Consider the following 22,010-nt stretch of genomic DNA (forward strand, 5'->3'; position numbering starts at 1 on the left):
TATCCACATCCATATTCATACATCCACATCCATATTCATACATCCACATCCACATCCTCATTCGCACATCCACATCCACATTCACATTAACATTCGTGTTCTTATTCACATTCACACATCCATTCTCATCGTATCACAGCCCATACACATCTTATCACATCTTATCACATCCCATACACATCTTTTCACATCCTTTTACATCTCATACTCATCTTATCACATCCTTTTACATCTCATACTCATCGTATCACATCCTATCACATCACATACTCATCTTATCACATCCATTCTTTTCTGATCACATCCCCTACACATCTTATCACATCCTATCACATCACATACACATTTTATCACATCCCATTTTCATGCTATTACCATTTAATAGCTTTTTCCAGATTGATATCGATAATAGGACTTTTTTCTAAATTCCTGCCAATTGCTTGGCTTAAATTAAAGATTCTTTTCTGAGGACTATTTCTATATTGCTTCTCAATTCCTCAATTTAATTATATTCAATATTCTTCTTTTGAGTAAAAGAATTCATGGGATTTATAGAAATCAATTCTACCCATATTTCCTCTTATGGTAAAATAATCATAAATCCAATTTATACTAAAAATTTCTCTTCTTCCCATTTAATTTCTAGGATCCCAATTACCATGGGAATTCCTCTTTTCCCATCAAATATTTCTTATAAAATAAATTCATTTAAAATATCCATTATTTCAATATGCTAGAAATTTCTCTTTGTCCATCTAAATGATGGAATTCCAAATGTCGTAAAGGATTCCTCTTTTGACATTTAAATGTTCCTCATAGATAAATAAATTTATCTAAAAATTCATCTTTGAAATTAAATGAATTATCCCATAATTTCAATATGATAGGAAATTCTCTCTTTCCCATCCAATGATGGAATTCCAAATGTAATGGGAATTCCTCTTTTAACATTTAATTACTTCTCATAGATAAATAAATTTATTTAAAAATTTATTTTTGAAATTAAATGAATTATCCCATAATTTCAATATAATAGAAAATTCTTGTTTCCCATCCAATGATGGAATTCCAAATGTAATGGAAATTCCTCTTTTAACATTTAATTACTTCTCCTAGATAAATAAATTTATCTAAAAATTCATCTTTAAAAATTAAATGAATTATCCCATAATTCCAATATGATAAGAAATTCTCTTTTCCCATCCAATGATGGAATTCCAAATGTAATGGGAATTCCTCTTTTAACTTTTAATTACTTCTCATAGATAAATAAATTTATCTAAAAATTTATCTTTGACAATTAAATGAATTATCCCATAATTCCAATATGATAAAAAATTCTCTTTTCCCATCCAATCATGGAATTCCAATGTAATGGGAATTCCTCTTTTAACATTTAATTATTTCTCATAGATAAATAAATTTATCTAAAAATTTATTAATTATGCATAAACCTAAAAACTAATATTTCTATGATTACAATGAGAATCAATCAGTTTATCTAGGATGATAATTCCTAGAATATGGTAGGAAGTCCTCTTTTCATACTTTGAATGAAAATGTTTTATGTGTAATTTTTACAGAAATTTCGGCATAGCTCCGCTGCTATTACTAATAAATCTCATAAAAATACCATTAATTTGGCCTCCAATTAAACAAGCATAGAATTTATTCTTGGATTAGGGAAAAGCTTCATGAGAAGCTTCATTTGGATTGAGAATAGGTCGAGAATGACCATTCTTTGAGTGAGAGAGAAAAAGTACATAAAAAACCATTAAAATTAAGCATAAATGGAAATTTATGTATATCCTTACTACCATTCATCAATTAACTTCAATAGCATTAGAAAGACATTCCAATTAAGCTTCTCAAGCTTGAGAGGGGTTGAGAAGAGAGAAACATTGAGAAATTATAGAAAAAGATCAAAATTTACCCTTTACCTTACAAATTGCTTGATTCTTTGATCACAGTAGAGGCCCCCAACCAATCAATTGGTTTAGTATGTTGATGGAGCCACCAATGGAGATTGAAAGAGGGAAGCTCCAATTTCTTCAATTTGGAGAGGATTTTAGAGAATAGTAAAAATTATCATTATTTCAGCATAATTCTGGCATAGTATAATTCTCCTATTTTTTTACAAAGGGCTGAGGTTCTATTTATAGGAGAGGGAGGCTCTAACCAAGACCAACTGATTTCTAGAATTTTCTAGATTCAGTTTGGTTGAATTTGGACCAGATTTGGACCTAGTTTAGTTCCTTTTTTATTTGGTTTGATCCAAGAGAGAGGAGAGATAAAAATATCACATTATTTTTTAGTTTAAAACTCATTCAAGCATGTGAAGTAGGTGCCTCCTTGAAGGGACTCCGCTTCCTTACACATGTGTCAAAATGGAATCATTATACCCAAAATATCTCATTTTTTTAGTAATACTCATAGTTTTTTACTAATAACCCTTGTACATAGTCAACTCTTCATCTTATGTGAGCATTTACTCATTTTTGGGTATTTTTCTTTTACAAATTGGATTTATCTCCTCCCCACACATGGATTGATCTTATTGGCCCCCATAGGAACTTGATCGATATATGAGTTGCCTATATAGATGTCCAATATATGTAACTTGATTGAGTTACTTACATAACCCATGGCATTCATACACATCAAGCATGTACCTTGATGATGTTTCATAGAATATAAAGTCAAACAAATTAATTTTTGACGTGACTTAACTGAGTTACATGGATACCCAACCCATGATGGACACGTGTTCATTTTAATTCTAATAAGGCATCTAAGAAATGTAATTTTCATGTAAATCGAATAATTTATGTAAATACTGATTGAATAGTTACCATGTATGCAATGTTGCTCAATTTATGTTTTTTGTTTTTTTAATGGAACTCGACTGAGTTATACATATAAACATTAGATGATTGACACATGTCTAATAAGGTTTAATTCTTTTCACATAAATTTCATGGAACTCGATGGAGTTATTCGACAACCAATTATGGGGTGGCTGTAAGATAAGGTTATCTAACTTTGTTTAGCGGGGTTGGCCTAAGGTTTTAGCCGTGAAAACAATTAGTTTTTCATACACATGTATAGTAAGGTTTAATTCTTTTCCCATATATTTCATGGAACTCAATCGAGTTATTCGACAACCAATTGTGGGGTGGTTGCAAGATGAGGTTATCTAGTTTTGTTCAGCGGCGGCGGGTGTTAGCCTGAAAAACTGAAGCATGTAAATAAAGAGCTTACAACCATAGCCATAGGAAGGGAGCCTTCAAATGAAGAGCTTGCAATTAGAAATGAGCTTGAAGAGGGTGATGACATTCTAAATAAGGATAGAGGATCCATTTCTTCCCAACTGGCCTATCCTCCTCTCCCCAAAATAAAGCTTCTAATTCTAGATATAAATGAATTTTTATTAGGATGGTACAACCAAGTGTCAAAAGGAGAGGGACTTCCAAACATCAAATTTCCATATTTATTTAGAATTGTCCACCTTAAATATAACCTAAAATTGTCCATATTTATCTAGAATTGTCCACCTTCCAAACATTAAATATAACCTAGAATTTTCATATTTATTTAGAATCGTCCACCTTCTTCCAAACATCAAACCCCACCTAGTGACAAACTAGCTAGTCTGTTGGGTTAGCTGAGCTAGTTGGCAAAGAAAAACACATCGAAGAGAAGATATAGTCTTTCTTTGCAAAAGCCTTAAGAACCCACTTGCATGAGAAGAAAAAAGCAGCACACGGTGTATTATCAATTTAAATTGATTGCTTGTATAATATGGAAATTCAATGGCAAAAAGTATTGGGTTGGCACATCCTTTTTTGAAAACTAGTGTGGATCCATAAAGCACTGGGTAGCTTGGTCACACGTGCTCCCGGGGGGGGGGGGGGGTTGTTTAGAGAAGAATTCTTCGGATAACGGCTTTTTGCTTTTCTAATAAGTTGGGTAAGCTTGAGAGCCTTAGCTTCTTCATGTTGACTTCTTAAGGACAAGAATTTCGACAGACTTTTCTTCAAAGCTTTGAATGAAAGACCTTCTGGTGGGTATCAAAATGGAGTTCGAATCGAACTCTTCCAATGCTGCGAAACAGTGAAAGAATCTTCCGCTCTTTAAAGAAACGTCGTAGGAAATCACAAAAAGCAGCAAGAAGGTGGAGTGCAAAGTTTCGGCCAAGCCATCCATCCTTTCTACCGCAAGCCCCACCTCAAAGACAGGGCATCCAACCTTCCTCAACCGTGTCAGCTACCCCTTTCTTTACCTCTGTCTCTCTTGAACCCCTCCCTTGCACACATATCTGTCTCAGCACCAACTGAGAGAGAGAGAGAGAGAGAGAGAGAGAGAGAGAGAGAGAGAGAGAGAGAGAGAGAGAGAGAGAGAGAGAGAGAATCTGATCAATTCTAAGACACGTGCAATGCATGTAAAGACATTATAAGTGAATCCACTGTGGGAATGATTAATGTGCACTGATATTTACAACCAAAGATAGTTGTATTCTTAACCGGGGGCGGGGGGAGAGGGACCAATTTGGTGTTCTCTCTCGCTTTTGTATTTTGTTGTTGCCTGCTTTTCCTAAGGTCTACGATTTCCTGTTTCATTTACTCTCCATTAGGGCCACACAAAAAAAAAGAGTAATGTAAGGATTAGATTTTCTTAATCAAAGTGATTTAACTAAAATAGTAGAGACACATAGTTATATTAAATACGTCTCTTTTACCTATATTTAGAGGAGAGTGTCTTTAAAACGCTATCTATCATTTATCGATAGTGTCTTTAATTCACCTATTCTTGGTAACCGTCTTACCTACTTTAGTACACATTTTCTAAATAAGATTATTTCAAATATTTGAATCCATAACATACTTCTCGCTTCCATAGGACATGTCGTGAGTTTTTTTCTCTATTTTTTTAATGTCTTTTTTTCTCTCCTCGCCATCTCTTGCTTTCTCTTTGAATCATTTTTTCTACTATGGCAACTCCAAAGGTTACTCCACACTCAAAGAAAAGACACGATATCAACTTGGTACTTGTAAATATTATTGCACATGGAGAAGGAGTGTGATTTTTGAGGGACTTGAGACTACCAAATCTATTCGCTTGGCTACCATATCTAATATGCCACTTTTGCACCTTGTTGGCCGTTGGCCCACATCATTTGCTTCCTGAGGTTGTCCCTTTTGCAACACAAAGCCACCAGCCTCCAATTCTCGAATCTCATCCACAGTCAAGTTTATACCTCGTCCCATTAGCCAAACAACCGGGGGTCTAGCAAGTGATTAACAAATGGTGTTACATACTCTCCAAGTATGATCCACGCTGTTGTTACAAAACCACATGAACTGATTGTCGCCCCTCCCCCCCCCCAAGACCATTCTCTCATACCATAGAAAGAAGGATCTAGAACACCTTACCCACAATTCTTGATGCTCTTTTCGCACTTGCCATCTTGGCCACCTAACCATCTTTGGCAAAGTTACCTTGCTATGTAGAGACGTTCGACATATAGCCCACATTGAATCGTGTATGTCACTCTCCACAATTTCCTGCAGCTCTGCTTCACTTGTCGCTCCCTCTGCATTTTTTCGACCACCTATAGTTGAAGGAATAGGGGGTGGAAAGCTTAATCTCCTACCTTGTTTCTTAAGTGGCTGGTTTTCTATGTCATACTCTAGACAATGTGATGAGTTATCTTCCTCAAGATTTATAAGTGTGGGTTTTCGACACCGGCTACAATAATGTTACCACCAAAAAAGTTTGGTTGCACGTGCATTGGTGTGCCACTCACTGCTTCCCCCACCAATCTGGTAGTGCTTAACGGACTTGGAGCTTTTGATGTTTTGGCCTTCTCCATCAACTTTGTTATTGTAGGGACTGCTTCATGATATTTTCCATGCATGAATGCATGCTTCTTTGTGGATTGCAAGAGGGCATTATCGAGGTTTGAAACAGCTGCATCATATAAAGAGATGGTTTCCCTGAAACCCTCTCCTGCTAACCTGTTGAGATTCAAGCTCGATGTCAGCTTGTGCCAGTTGCACTATGTGCTGGCATGTTAGGTAGTAACATGTGTGAGACATAAATGACCGCGTCCAGCTAGTCATAGTGTGTGGACATTAGCTAGGGTTAGCAGTGTGTGGACACAACACATGTAGTGTGTTGTAGATTATGGATTATGGCTTTATGCATTGTGTGAGTAGGGAGATGGCTTCCCTCTATGGTTAGGGTTTGCTCTTGTGTGTGTGTCTCCTCTCCCTCTACCTGTTTTTCATCATGGTATCAGAGCCTGCTGCTCTCTATTAGAGTTTATAAGTGAGTGAGAGAAGAGGGAGAAGAAGCTATGAAGCTTACCATTGGAGCTGTGAAGCTTGGAGCACACCGATTTCCATCAAATCTGAGAGCTTGGTCTACCGGGTAAGGACTACTAAACATCCTTGAGCGGACTGCAAGTGCAAAAACACAAACAACACCAGATTTGAGCAAAGAGAAATTTCTGTTTTGCAAGTTCTCCATTGAAGCTTGATTGTGGTGAATGTATAATGCAAATAATTGCAAATCTCACAAAGAATCATGTATCTGGCAAAGGGGGAATGTATTGGCAACTCATGTGCAAGCCCTACATTGAATTTGAGCAAAGTTGATGCATATTAGTAGTGAGTGGAAATTCACTAGTTTGAACCACTCACAAAAACAGAGAAGTGATGTCCATTGTGGATGAAATTAAAGCCGGTTTTTTACAAAAATCACTACATTGATGGATAGTGTACATGCCTAGGAGTGTTGGGCACCCATATCTATCTTCAATTACCATTATAAACCTCTCAAAGCACCTCAGGAGTAGGCGACGCAGCCTGTGGGAAGAAACAGAGCAATTTTCTCATCTTTTTAAAAAGTGGAGGCCAAATTCTACTTGGTTGATTGATTAAATTCAGAATTTGCTTAGCAATTGTGTGATACACATACTTGAGGAGGTTGCTATATGATTGGTTGAAGCAATTATGCATTATGGAGCTGATTATGAGTTGATTAAATAGGCTATCTATAGTGATTAGTGAAACAGAGGGTGATTAATCGGCTAATTACTCTCTCAACTTAAACAATTGGTCTAATTCCTTTTACATGGAGTTAGTAGACGTCATTGATAAGCTAATGGATGCCTGGTCTCTCAACTTGAACAAGAATCAAAGGAATTAGAGCATTTTTACTACTGGTTTTTCTCAAAACAAAGAAGGAGATTTGATATTTTTGGTATGTACGCACCTTGGTTGGTGTTGATATGCAACATTGAGCTTGTTTAGGTGTCAATGCAAGTTATCCACATTTGATTGAACCACTACATTGCAATTTAAAGCCTTGGAAAGCGTGACAAAATAGTATGCCAGTTCAATTTGAATGCAATCAGTTTGATTTTCTACATCAACAGTGAAGTTCATTGAGTACTTTGGAGTATCTGGAACACTTATTAGAGTGTGGTTGAGCTGAGGAAGGCTCATTTATAGAATTGGACGTGTGCGGAAGGTGCATTTGTATTGAGAAAATATGTAAGACAACCCAGTACATATTGTGGGTGAGAAGTTGGATAGAAACCAGGCATGGAAGTACAGGATTAAAAGTTTTCTGAAAGGAAAAGGGTTTTGGAACCTTGTTATAGGTGCAGGAGCCAGAGCCAAAACTACCTCGACAACCTACAGAACAACAGGTTGTAGCTCGGATGCTATACTCATACATATACATGATGGTGAGAATCCCAAGGATGCATGATGGGATACATTGGTAAAGCTGCTTGATACAGATACTAGTGCTCGTAAGTCTCAGTTGAGATAACAGATTCATAATGTGAAGAAAAAAGGAAGGAGTATCCATGATTATGTTCAAGAGATAAAGAAGTATGCAAATGCATTGGCAACTATCAAAGCCCCCATGCCTGATGATGATTTGGTAGACATTACCTTGCGTGGTCTTGGCCAAGGAGTACAAGTCTTTTGATACATCTATTTCTGTTCGGAGTACCAGATTTTGATGAGTTAGTTTCACTCTTGCTTGTTGAGGAAATCAAACTCAATGACTCTTTTCATGATGCATCTACTAGCCACCATGATGATAATGGTAGAAATCAGGCTTTCTATTCACAAAGGGGATTTAGAGGCAGGGGGAGATTTACATCATGAGGCCGTGGTAATGGTCATGGATGGCAGGATAGGTCACCACAACAATAGAATTTTCAGCCTTCATATGGTGCCGGAGGTGGTCCTGGATATACACCTCAGAGAGGCAGAGGTAATCCTCGTGTGGTAGAGGACGTTGGCAAGGCCAACAAACATCTATGCAAAATGTGGAATGCCATTACTATGGGAAATTTGGTCATATGGCACATGATTATTTCCGCAAACAAAATGATTTGAGAGGGGGTAGAGCACAACATGGTGGAAATTATGCACAACATGGTGGAAATTATGCAAATGGTGGAAATTTTACATCAAGCAGTAATGATGGCAGCGCAAATCACTTGTTTGCCCCATGAAACATGTCGTGGGATCTATGCTAACAAATGGTGATAGTGATGACACTTGGTATATGGACTCTGGAGCATCAAACCATATGACTTGTCATGGCGAATGGTTTAAGCATATAAAGCCAATGGATGTGAAAGGCTATGTGGAGACAGGAGATGATTCCCAACATGCTATCACACATGTTGGAAGTGTACCATTGGTTATGCACAATGGTAAAAAAAGTCTATGGCCGGCAGATGTCTTGTATGTGTCTTCTATATCAATTGGTCAAATGGTGGAACAAGGTTTACAGGTTCGTTTCAACGAGCATGGATGCTTCATTGAGGATTTCAAAAATGGATGTAGAGTCATTGCCAAAGGCAAGAAAGAAGGTAGGTTATTAAGTTGGATGCTGGGATTCCTGAGTTAAAATTAGCCATGTTCTCTAAAAGCTAAAATGTGGTATAGGACATTGACATGTGGCATAAAAGGATTGGACATGTGAACATACAAAGGTTAAAGAACATGCAGGCAAGAGGCATTGTTAGTGGGCTACCTAGATTCAAGTATGATGGGAATATGCATGTCTATGATGCTTGTTAGTTTGGAAAGCAAGACCCACAGCAGTATACAGTTGGCCAGGAACCCAGTTTTTCATGCTCGCACGAAGCATATAGAGATCCACTACCATTTTGTCAGAGAGAAGTTTTTGGCAGGAGACGTTGACCTTGTTTATGTCAGCACACAGGAGCAGGTCGTTGACATCTTCACCAAAGCATTGGGTATAAAGAAGCTCCGCAGATTCAGGGCTTCCCTTGGTGTACATGAGATGAGATGGAGTTGAGCTCGAGGGGGAGTGTTGAGATATCGAACTCATCTAGTGAGGCGGTGGACACTGATGACCCTGGGGGATAGGCCCCACACTTACACCACTAGCATGGTTGGTGAGATCATGGGTGAAATGCGGCCAGTGGGATGACAGGCTGTGTGTGACAGCCATTCTAGAGACTGGCATAGTTATAGCGCCAGCTCATTTAGTTGAGAACCCTAGTATGTATTTGGTTGAGTACCTTTTATAGTGTGTACTCTTATCTTTGTATACGGTGTGTTGAGTGTTGTGTGAAGAAGAAGAAGATTTTTAGCCTATCACCTTGTGTATACTCTTTTAGGGTTTTGTGAGTGTGTGTGTGCTTGCAAGGGCTTAAGCTCTCTTCTCCCCTGCATCTTTTCATTGAAGATATTAAATGGATCCAGAAAAGTCCTTTTGTTTCTTAATCTCATCCACTCATACTATCCATACAATTGAGGTCAATTATAACCCAAGTAAGAGGGATGTTAGTCATAACCTCTATGAAGATGCCCATTATTTTATTTTGAGATATTTTATTTTGGATACATCTTTTATTTATATCATTTACTAGGATTAATATGTTTCATTAGCTATGTGTGGCACTAGTATGATATAGTTAGGATTAATGTCTTTAGTCGGATGTGTGCTTTGACTAATATTATTTCAAATGCAGGTGATGATTGAGTGGCAGATTATGTATAATCCGGGTAGAACACATGTTGGTGGACTATTATGAGATATTTTCAATGGCATGTGAACACCTATTATGGTTTCATATTTTGACATTAATGTTTTTGTAAGGCCAAGGTCTTAAACCTTTGTACATACTAATTAGTATTTTATACTTTTAGTAGGCCCAAGACTTTATATTTGTAGCTTATATATTTTTGTAAGATCTTTTACTCTTATAAACTCAAAAGCACTTATGCCTTGTTTTGAGAGTTGTCTTTTTGAAAACCAAGCTTTTAATACATATAAATATGGGTGAGTGGTACAAGGGGCTACACTCATCCAGATTCAACCCAATCTTGTGTTGACGGTGATCTCTTTCTTATTTTCTAGCTCTCTTATTTATTTTATTTTGTTTATTAAGATTCATACTTTTAATTTGTGTAAATCTATGCTATGCTCTAATTTTTGTGTTTCAAAATTAGAATTCTTTAAGTGTCATAAGGATCCTGACAATATGCATAAAGAATGTGAAGCATGCCAGCTTAGTAAGCAGGCCAAACATGCTTTCCCACATGAAAAGCATTTTAGTGTAAGGCCATTAGATGTTATACATTTGGATATATGGGGACCAACCAAGACTGCAACAATTGCAGGTTACATGTATATGTTACATTCATTCATGATCATACTAGGAAAGTGTGGGTCTATTTCATGAAGGAGAAAAGTTGCTCACTTTCAAAGATTTAAAGCTTTGTTCGAGAAGGAAAAAGGCATGCATATAACATGCATGAGATCAAATGGTGGGGGAGATTATTTCTCTGATTAGTTTAGTGATTTATTGAGAAAGCATGCAATTAAGAGATAGTTTACATGCAGGTACACTCTACAACAACAAAACGGTTTAGTGATTTATTAAGAAAGCATGCAATTAAGAGATAGTTTACATGCGGGTACACTCTACAACAACAAAACGGTGTTGCAAAAAAGAGATAGTCTACATGCAGGTACACTCTACAACAACAAAACGGTGTTGCAAAAAGGAAAAATAGGCATTCTGCAGAAGTGACACATGACTTACTATCGTTAAAAAGAATATGCCAAATTATTTTTAGGCAGAAGCAGTAGCAACAACCCTCGGTACATTATGAATAGGACCCCCACTATAGTTGTTCATGGTACGACACCTAACAAATGTTTACAAGCATAAAACTAAATGTGTCTTACTTGAAAGTGTTTAGGTATATTATATATGTACATGTTCCCAAGATGAAGTGAGAAAAAAGTTGAATCCAAAGGCAGAGAATTACATCTTCATTGGTTATACTTTGGAGCAAAATGGTTATAAATGTTATAACCCTACCACTCGTGAGATGCAAGGAAGCAGAGATGTTGTCTTTCATAAGATAAGTAGCTGGCATACACCAACAGCAGTGAAGGAAACATAAGATATAGATGTAAGAAGTAATGTTGTTACCCCACATTTAGAGTAACAGTCTCACAGGTGCTTAATGGACTTAGAGAGTTCTCTAACAGTGGATCCAGTGTTAGTCCATGCCAATCACGGTAGGTTGAGGATATGTGTAGGTACACATGTATCACACAAAGGGAAGGAAAAGGTAGATTAACCTTTTATGCCTAATCTATCAGCAAGTTGCTCACATGTGGATGGTGACTCTAGTGGCTCCGAGTAGAGCCTTGATGAGGATCTTAGCATTTTGATAGTGTGGTTACTCTCAGTGTAAGAAAAACCAAGGCTATTTTGAGGATAGCTGGTAATGATCTAGGTGTACGGAGGTCTATAAGGGTTAGGTACCATGTTGTGAAAGGTTAATCTAGGTGTACAAAGGTCTATAAGGGTTGGGTACCATGTTGTGAAAGGTTAATCTAGGTGTACAAAGGTCTATAAGGGTTAGGTACCCTGTTTTGAAAGGTTGAGATATGATGGATATATAGCCCATCATTATTCTTACATGGGTAAAGCAATATAAGAATTGAAGCCCACTTGTTTTGAGCAGGCACTTGGAAATAAAATATGGGAAGATGCCAATGACGAGATGGCAGCATTAGATGTAAATGTAACATGGGAGTTAGTGCTTTTGCCTAAGGAAAAGAAGACAATTGGATGTAAGTGGGTGTATATAAGGTCAAGCATAACATAGATGGATCAGTGAGCCGGTATAAATCAAGCTTGGTTGCCAAGGGTTATGCGTGGACTATGGCATCAACTACGAGGAGACATTCAGCCCAATTGTAAGGATGGCAACTCTGAGAGTTGTCATTTCTATGGCTATAGCCTTTACATCAACTAAATGTAAATAGTGCTTTCTTACATAGTGATTTGTAAGAAGAAGTATACATGATGCAGCCACTAGGTTATGAAAGTGACCTACACCCACCAGCTTTTGTGTGCAAGTTACACAAAGCCTTGTATGGCTTGAAGCAGGCACCTAGAGCATGGTCAAACAAGATTGGGAAGTATCTTGCCACTATTGGATTTCAAATATCCAATGCAGATTTTTCACTTTATGTGAAAAGACAAAAGAGGGATCATGCTATTAGTCCTGTTACATATTGTCGAATGGCATATGGTATCCCAAGTCCAATCATCGGTGTAGTTATATCGTAGTGCCTAGGCCCAAATACATGGTGCCTTTCAGGTATCTGGAGCACTCATTCTTACACCTAAACAATGGGATTTTCTAGGTCATATAGACATTGCATATTAGAGCCTTGCTCATTGTCATTGTGATATCCAGTCTCATATAGACATTGGCATATTAGAGCCTACCAATCAAAGGATCTCTATGGTATCTCTGGTGGATTTTTCTCATAATCATGGCGGGGCAAGGGGTTTTGGTTCCATTGGTGTGTCAATGATGTTGTATTCCTATATGTTATTTTTTGAAGCATTTGATATACATAGGGACCTTGAATAATGGTTGAGATGGTGGTGTATGTGTGATGGTAATTCCTAAGACCTAGATAATGAGCAATGGGACATAAATCTATATGACAAAGTGCTATTCAAGGTTTATTTGAAACTATGTATGTGACCATGCATGTACTCAATGGAAGTTGTGTTGCAAGTTTTAAATACCAACTCCTAGAGGCATGTTTTGACCTATAGAGGGACTTGTGCAATTAGTAGATGGGAGGAGAAGCAACTAGGTTATGTGTCTATTTGCTTTAGATACATTATAGCTAGAGGCATGAAGGGCTAGGATGGAGATAGTTATGGGGGGATGGGGTTATTTTGTTGGGTTGGGTGTGGTTGTTGTGGCTAGGATAGAGATAGTTGTAGGCGGATGGGGTTATTATGTTGGGTGGGTGTGGTTGTTGTGGGGCAAGGACATTATCTATCTATCACTACTACATATCATTGGATTGACGATGGTCAGATACCATCACAAATGATGGGCATTGGTATATGCAGTGGTAAAACATAGCAAAGGGTGTCAGTTTTCGGGAGTTGGTATGTGCATCAATATAAACGCAAGTGTTTACACGCCAGTAATAATACAAAAAAATAAACAAGTATGGTCATATTTACATTCAAAATTACTAGATTTGGTCCTTTTGAGCTCATGTGCATTATTAACAATGTGTATTTCAATGTGAAAAAAAAATTACTAGATTTGGTCCTTTTGAGCTCATCTGCATTATTAAAAATGTGTATTTCAATGTGAAAAAAATATCACTATATTCTAATATTTCTACACCACGAGGAAATTGACTATCAAAAAAAGATGTTGTGCAAGAGTGTCGACGATGAGATAGTAGTGAAACCTTGCATATGTATACTAAAATTGATTCAATATTGCAAAGTCGTAGATCTTTATCTACTCTATCATCCTTGACTAGATCCATGGCCCCAAAAAGATCAATTTCAAGGAATGTTTCTACATCCTCTTCAATGTCACTTAAGAAATTTTGAACCAATTGATCATTGTCTCTCTCTTTTGTAGGATCAAGATTATCTATTTGCTCCCCTTCATCAAATGTACTTGGATCTCTATCAGAACTTAATGAACTTTCTTCCCTATGTCCAAGATGTGGCCACATCAACATTTGCAAAGGTTAACACATAAAAGTGCAAAAATGGATGACCACTTTATCTTTGGCAACACTTGTTCCTTCCCCCATGATTCATCATGGCCATTCTCTACTTAACCTCCATCCTCATGGCCTTCCTCATTGCCTTTCTCCTCCCTTGCGACTTCTTTTTTCCTGCTATCTCTTATCTACGTATGTTCTACATTTCACACACATAAATGCATGCCTACCATCTTCCTCTCATTTATTTCCCTCTTGTTTTTCTCTCAGTTCCTACACTTCTAATCCATCTATTGTGCTTTTTAAGATATGCACACACACACACACACACACACAAAGATGTAAAATGATTTTATGTAATATGTATATATAAGAGTGGAAAAGGAAAGAAAAAGATACCAAAAGAAAGAAAGCCCACATTTGAAGAAAATAGGAAGAAAAGAAAAAGAAGGAAAAAAGGGAGAAAGTAAAAGAAAAAGAAGGAAAAGAGACCAAAAAATAGGACTGCTTATAAAAATTGGGGGAAAGAACAATAATCAGAGAAGAAGGGACATTAGCATAGGAGAAGAGGAGGGCTTAGAAAATTTAGGAAAAAGAGAAACAATTATAAGAATATAAGAAAACGGGCAAAAAAGTAAGAAGATGGCAAGTACCTTGGTGGTTACAATGATGTATACACTAGTAAGGCAAAGTTTTAACACTCAAGAATATTGGACCCAAGTCAAGTCAATGCTTGAAAGTTGTTGTACCTCAGGTTGCTTCTCCCTTTGTAGACTTGGAACTTCTTTTGGATTCAATAACCCTCTATGACCCCTCTTAAGGTTCCTACTCTTATTCTTTATGCAGCATCAAGCCTCACAGGTCACCTACTTACTCTTGTCGTCCTCACTGAAGCAAGTCATTGAGTGGTTACATGTCCAATTTCTCCTTGACTCGTGTGAGAGGAGCCTTGACTCCAAATGCCATTATATTTAATACATAAAAACATTATAAAAAGAGGAGTGATAATCTACACCACATGGTGGTGATGGCATAGCATGTTTGTCCATGCAAAGTTTTGATGGTAGCATTGGAGAGATTTGGACCTCATTACAAGAAAAGTGCCCTCATTACACATGATTTCACCTTAGCAACTCTTTGAACTAAGAAACTAAAGGTAAGGAGTGCAATGACTATATTGGACCCTTAAATGCATTAATTTGGTGGGAAAACCTTATTTTTACTTGTACTTTAAACCAATATTGGATTTTCAACTTAAATTAATTTTCAAGCATACATCAATCATTCACAGGGTCATGGAACTCGATTCTCACTTATTTTGATGGTGTCGTCAACATGAGCATGCCAGTGCATTTTTCATTAGCTTTAGGACTTCAAATTGTTCTATTAGCACAACTTGATGAGTGGGATTTCACATGAACAAGAATCACGTCACATTTCTATTAGCAAGGCTTAATGAGTGGGATTTCACATGATTGATAATTACAAGTGACTCTATGTGCATAGCAAAGAGTATTGCCAAGGTGATTTTAATGAATCAATATGCAACACTATGTAGGGGATAGTAGACTTAGGTCCTTTAGACAAGCCTCACACAAAGGTTTACAATTACAAGATAGGCACCAAGGGATTTGGACACAAGATAAATGCCCCATTGATCAAGGGAATGTAAAATCTTCACTTAATTGTTAGAGGGCAACATTAACACAACCACCTAGTCACCATGATTAGCAAACAAGCTGGGGAGATTGACTCGTGTTGGTACACAAGAGTGATGCCCACCTACAATCAATACAACGCATACACAAGAGTAATGCCCACCTACACACAGGAGTGTTAATTATAAAGCCTACACAGATTCTCATATGCCATGGAATTGGATGTGTAAAGAGATGTGTGACAATGTTCTAACATAGTGATGATGTGTGATACTAAGTGCCACACAGCATTGAAATTAATAGATAATGCAACTATATTAGTTCTTGAAGGAAAATTCAATCAACCATCCTTGTCCACACAAGGGAAGCAACAGTAGCACCTCTACATGGTCAAATATTAACATCATGTACCAACCAAAGGGAATCAACTCTTGAATTCTTCTTAGTTCACCGAATACTTGTGCCAAAAGACTTTGGAATGATGTTGGCTAAAGTAGGTAGGAAAGGGAATAATGCTGGCTAGAGTAGGAAAGGGAATGATGGATTAGCCATTTGTTAGAGTAGGTATGAAAGCAATCTTAGGAGTAGTAGTTCAAGCAAAATTTTAGTGTTGGCACCCCTCTTCATATTTGATGCTAGCTCTCTTAAGTAACAATTAGAATGGGAAGATCCAAAATGGCCCACCTCAATAGTGTATTAACCTGTGACCGCAAACCCCAAGAAAGCCATTTGTAAACTCATGGATGATCGCATGAATAACCCAAAAGTTTATGCCATGGCATGAAACTTTGGTCGTACCAAGATGATGTGAATGGTTATCTTATGTATGAGAAAAGGTTAAGAAAAGGTTTGCTTATGGGTCTATTTGTACAACTTGGTCATACACAAGTGGTGTTCAAAAGACATGGTGTTAAGATACAACTTTGGAAAAATATATTTTATAACGATTTCTAATGGTGGAGGGTTTGAAGTTTGAACCCTACAGTTTATGTCATACCACATTGGAGATGATGTGAAATTGAGTGTTAGTTTTTAAATCCAGTGATCTGAAACACATGAAGTCTATCATATAAATAGTGTTAAAATTTTGGTGGTACATGGGTTCTAACAAGGATGGTATCAAGTGAGAGTGTGAAACACAGATGGTGTAAAACTTTGAAGCAGCAAGTTTTAATAAATTAGGTGATAAATTAGAACTTGGATGATGTCCAACATTTTGGGTATGGTCTCAAGGTCTAAACATTAATTTAGCTACTAGGACAAGTCTGAAAAGTGAGGTGTCAAACTCTAAAACACTAGTAGTATTTTAGAGTGTCTATTATATATTGTGTGTTTGTTAGTTCCAATGCCTTTTATGCTGGTCTTCAAGTGCTATAGACACCTGATTGTGACCTGAAAATCCGTCTAAGAAGAAGCTGAAAGCTTCTTCACCAACTACCCATTCCAATACATGTTTAGTATAAGGCAGTGGGTAATGGTCCTTCCTCGTAGCTGCATTGACCTTTTTGAGATTGGCACAAACCCTAAGTTTCCCATTCTTCTTTGGCACTATCACGATTGGTGATAGCCAATCGGTGTGCTCAATTTCATAGATGAAATTCGCAGCAATGAGTTTGTCAATTTCCTCCTTTATAATTGCTGCATATTTTGGATTCATCTGGTAAGGTTTAAGCCTGGTAGGTCTTGATTCTTCCATGATTGGGATCATGTGTTGTACCACTTCAAGTGGTATGTCCTTCATCTCTATGTAGTTCCAGGTAAAACAATCTTTAAATTCTTTGAGGAGAGGAATAAGTTCCTTTTCCTCAACTGGAATCAATTTCTTAGTGATATAGACAAGTTTGGTTTCCTCCCTTGGCTCTGCAAAATCAATTTCCTTGACCTCAGCTGGACCATCATATGATGTGGGCAAACCATCTTCCTTAACTATTTTGGTCGTCAATGGGGACAAACCATCTTCCTTAACTATTTTGGTCGTCAATTGGACCACTTTTTGTTCGTTAATCATGTATGTCTTGAAATGGTATGGCACTGAGAGTGGGTCTGGATTAACTATTTTGGTCATCATGTATGTCTTGAAATGGTCCGACACTGAGAGTGGGTCTGGATTATCTTCATCCTCTCTTTTTGCTTGAGCCTAAACCATCACCTTCTTGGCCTTGCGCTCGGCTTCCGCTAGAGCCTTGTTTCATTTTCAGTGCCTTGCCTTTGTAAGCTTAGGCGTTTTCGGATCTTGAGGAATGGCCTCCTCCTTATGTTTCCCTTCTAAGGATATCTTGCTCAACTCCTCACTCCAATTCTTAGAAAAATCATCATGCACCTTAGTAGCTTTGAGATATCTCAATCACCACTAGGCATCTGTGGGTTTACTTCATAGCAGAGCATTTCGTCCAGCGATATACCTTTTCTGCTTCTGCCATCTTCTAAGGCGTTGGGCACTGGTGCGGCCTTGTGATCCAATCTCTTCTGTGCTAGAGGCTTCCTCTGACTCCTCTTCACTTGGTTGTAAATTGACCATATAGACAAAGATGAACATTCCCAGGTTCAATGTATTGGGTTCCTCGGAGCTACATAACATCTATGATGCCCAGTACATGCATCTAGTTTTCACTGAAATCTGGAGGGGGAAGTGGTGCATACATTTCAGCTTCTTCTTTTCCTTTGAAAATTCTTCCATTGGCTGGCATACTTGTATGGATGTGGTTCGCTTAGTGACCGAGTCATTACCAAACAATTGCCCTTCCATTGGGTGTGCTTTCCACGTTCGCATATCTATCTTTAGGATTTGTGAGTCCCTTCAAACATACACGTGGTCTAATGCCCAATCATGCACCAATTTGGATTCCCTCATGAAGGGTCTTCCCAAGATTATATCATATGAGTTCGGTTGGCACAAAAAGTCCATTACCATGAATTTATGACGATAGCAGAACATAAAGAGTTTAAGTCATACATTCTTCAAAAGTCCCATGGGTCTTTAAGATGTTCCGTTTGCCATTTTAACAAGATAAGATTCACTCTCTCCAGATCTGGTTTTCCCCAGTTCTCCCAACATCGGTTTGTGATGATGCTGACTCCCGCTCCTCTATACAGGATAGCCATTTGCTTAGTAGCCTTTATGATGAATTAGGATTGTCGCATTAGTGTTGTCACTTTCATAATACCATCCCAATTTATTGACCGGTATCTTGACAAATCTAGGCGTTCTTTCCCCTGCGTGTTTTAAGTTTCTTTCTGCTAGAGGTGACTAGGTCTCCTTTGCAGTGGTTGTTGGGTTTAATCCTCCCTCTACCCATTCTTTTATGTCTTCCCACCATGTTGGTGAACTGGATAGCAATTGTCCCAATGACATTTAGACGGAAGTGGACAGTACAGCTGTCTGCGAGATTGCCAATGTCTCTTGGATCTCTAGTAAGTGAGGGCTCCTTCCCCATGTGTGTCTCATATTCACCCCTAGGGAATGAATGAATGGACACATCTTGCTTAGCCTCCTCAAACATTCTTGCCATAAGGTCTCCTTAAGATCTTCCTTCAGACTCTTCTGGAATTGGAGTAGGCACATCCAATTCTCTTTCCCTTATCAGCTCGTTTCTTGGATACATTGTATCCCTAGCCCGGTTAGCTCTTAATTTGGCTTCATGAAATCATTGACGCTCTTTCACTAGTGCCTTAGCTTCTTCAAGATTTCTTATCTCTTCTTTTTAGTATTTGGGTATTCACCAATCCCCTTAGGGGTTGCTAGTTTCTCTCTTTCTGCCTCTTGGCAAGCTCGTCTAATTTGGTGCTTGATCACTCTCTTCCTTTGATTGGGTGGATTCAGTGTCAATAGTATCTTCTTCAAATCCATCTTGGATTGTGACCTTGGTGTCACCTTTACCCACTTTTTCACTCTCCTTCTCCTGCTAGTTCTAGAAATGGTGGCACCTGCTGGGTTCTTCCCTTTGTCCCCTTGTTGGGCTTTGTCCCCTTGTTGGGCTTGGGCTCGTGTCAGGACATTCATTGGCGTGATGTTTCCAGGCTGCATGTTTATGGTCCTGACAGTGGCCGTTAGAAGTGGAAGCATAACCACTTGCGCGATATGGAAAGTCTTTGATCAAATGATCAATCCCACACTTAGTACAAGTAAGTACTGGCATGTCATTAGGTGGTGCTACCATTGGTTGAGTTTGATGTACAACATGAACCACATTCTTGTTATTAGGACAGTCTGCTATTTGATGAGGTCCACTGCAACCAAAACATTGTATTGGCCCCCTTCTCATATTTGAGTTTATATCTTTACTTTCCACTGTACTGTGGTTTGGAACATTGGTACTAGCGTGTTATTTTATAAGACATAAAATTTTGGCACAATCTTCGTGGCTTCCTCATAGTACTCACTATTAATTTCTACCTCACGCACCATTTCACCTTTATCTAATGGCTCCTCAATCAACACTTGGTTGATTTTAGCCTGTGGTAGTTGTGGCGTAGAACATGTGGCGACGGGTCTTATACCTGAAACATCCCTCTTGGTGGGTTTAGCTGGCCTGCAGCCATAGTGTTTTGTACTGGTGGTGCTGGTAAGGCCAGTGGCATTCTAAGTGCTGACAATTGTGCTACAATTTGGAATCTCGGATACCTACACATGGAAGTGTCATGGTTCCCTAATTTCACACAATGAGCACAATAGAGTTGTGTCCTTACTCTTAATTGAGGGCATTTAGTAATGGCCTTACTCTTAATTGAGGGCATTTAGTGATGTGATTCATTCTACACATAGAACACCATACTAGATCTCTTCAAGGGTAGACATGAGCATGCCCATGACCCGATGCTTCTCTTCCATCCTTAACCTTCAATTTGTCTAATATGGCATACTAAGTTCGTCTCTATAGTCATGTTCCCAACTTGCTTGATCCGAGTTTCTGTGTCTTAGTGATTTGAGACTCACAAAGTTGTTCTGCTGAAGCTGCCTTGACATCTTCAAGCTGTTGCAATTCAAGCATATTGACTTCATATTCGATTGCCAACTTACAACATGCATCCAAAGTAACCAGTTGTTGGGCTAATACTAGATAATCATGCACTTTGTGATCTCAAACTCCTCTCTGGAAGTAGGGAAATAACTGATCATCATCAGTTAGCCTCTCCTATAGTTTACATCTTGAATTAAAGTGCTTGAGTCAGGATACATAGTCTCACATAGACTCATTTTCTTTCTGCTTATAATATTATGCAAATGTGCCACAGGGCTCCATCTGTCACCACTTTGGGGGCAAAGCTTGGCACGAACACATTTTTGAGCCAAGTGAAATTGATCTTATCTTCTAGCTTTAAGGTTCGAAACCATTGATGAGCCTTTCCTTCTAGGGTCAGTGAGAAGACATGAATCATGGTTGCATCATGAATGCTCTGATACCAGTTAAAAGCCAATGTTGAATGGGAGAGTTAGAATTAGGGTTAGAATTATTCATGTGTGGGAGACATACACAGAGAAGCAAGGGAGAGAGAGAGAGAGTTGTGGGGATAAGTCAACTCATAGGAAAATGAGTGTGTGACTCCCCTATCACACATGTATATTGCACTAGTACACATAGTGCACTTAGTACATTAAAAGTACTAAGTGTACTATGTACTATAACTTATGGGCTTGTACACACTATAAGGGTGGGCATTATGCCTTTACCCTAACAACCTCCCACTTAAAGGCAAAGTGCCCTTAAGTAAAGGAAAAGAAAAAATCAGCATGTACATGATAATATACAAGGCCATATCAAGGCTGAAACTGGCCTCAAGTGTCTGCAACAATGAGCAAATCGCTCCGGAGGCAAACTCTTTGTCAACAGATCAACCGGGTTGTCATCCGTATGAATCTTAACAAGCTGAATTTGCTTGTTCTCTATCACCTCTCTGATGAAGTGATACTTCACATCCACATGCTTCGTCTTTGCATGAAAGACAGGGTTCTTTGCCAACTGGATGGCACTCTGACTGTCACAATGCAACAATGGAATATCACCTGTATAGCCCAAATCAACCACTAACCGAGATAGCCATAATGCCTCCTTGCAAGCCTCTGTGGTTGCAATATACTCGGCCTCTGTAGTAGATAAGGCTGTGCACTTCTGCATCCTGGATATCCATGACACAGCACCTCCTGTGAATGTAAACACATAACCGGTAGTAGACTTCCGGTTATCTGGATGACCGGCATAATCCGAATCCATGTAACCATGCACTAATGCATCCTGTTTGCCAAAGCAAATGCACATATCCTGTGTGCCC

This window comes from Cibotium barometz, chromosome 43 (assembly GCF_041138505.1).
Source record: "Cibotium barometz isolate CiBa-2024 chromosome 43, ASM4113850v1, whole genome shotgun sequence".
NCBI classification, from domain to species: Eukaryota; Viridiplantae; Streptophyta; class Polypodiopsida; order Cyatheales; family Cibotiaceae; genus Cibotium; species Cibotium barometz.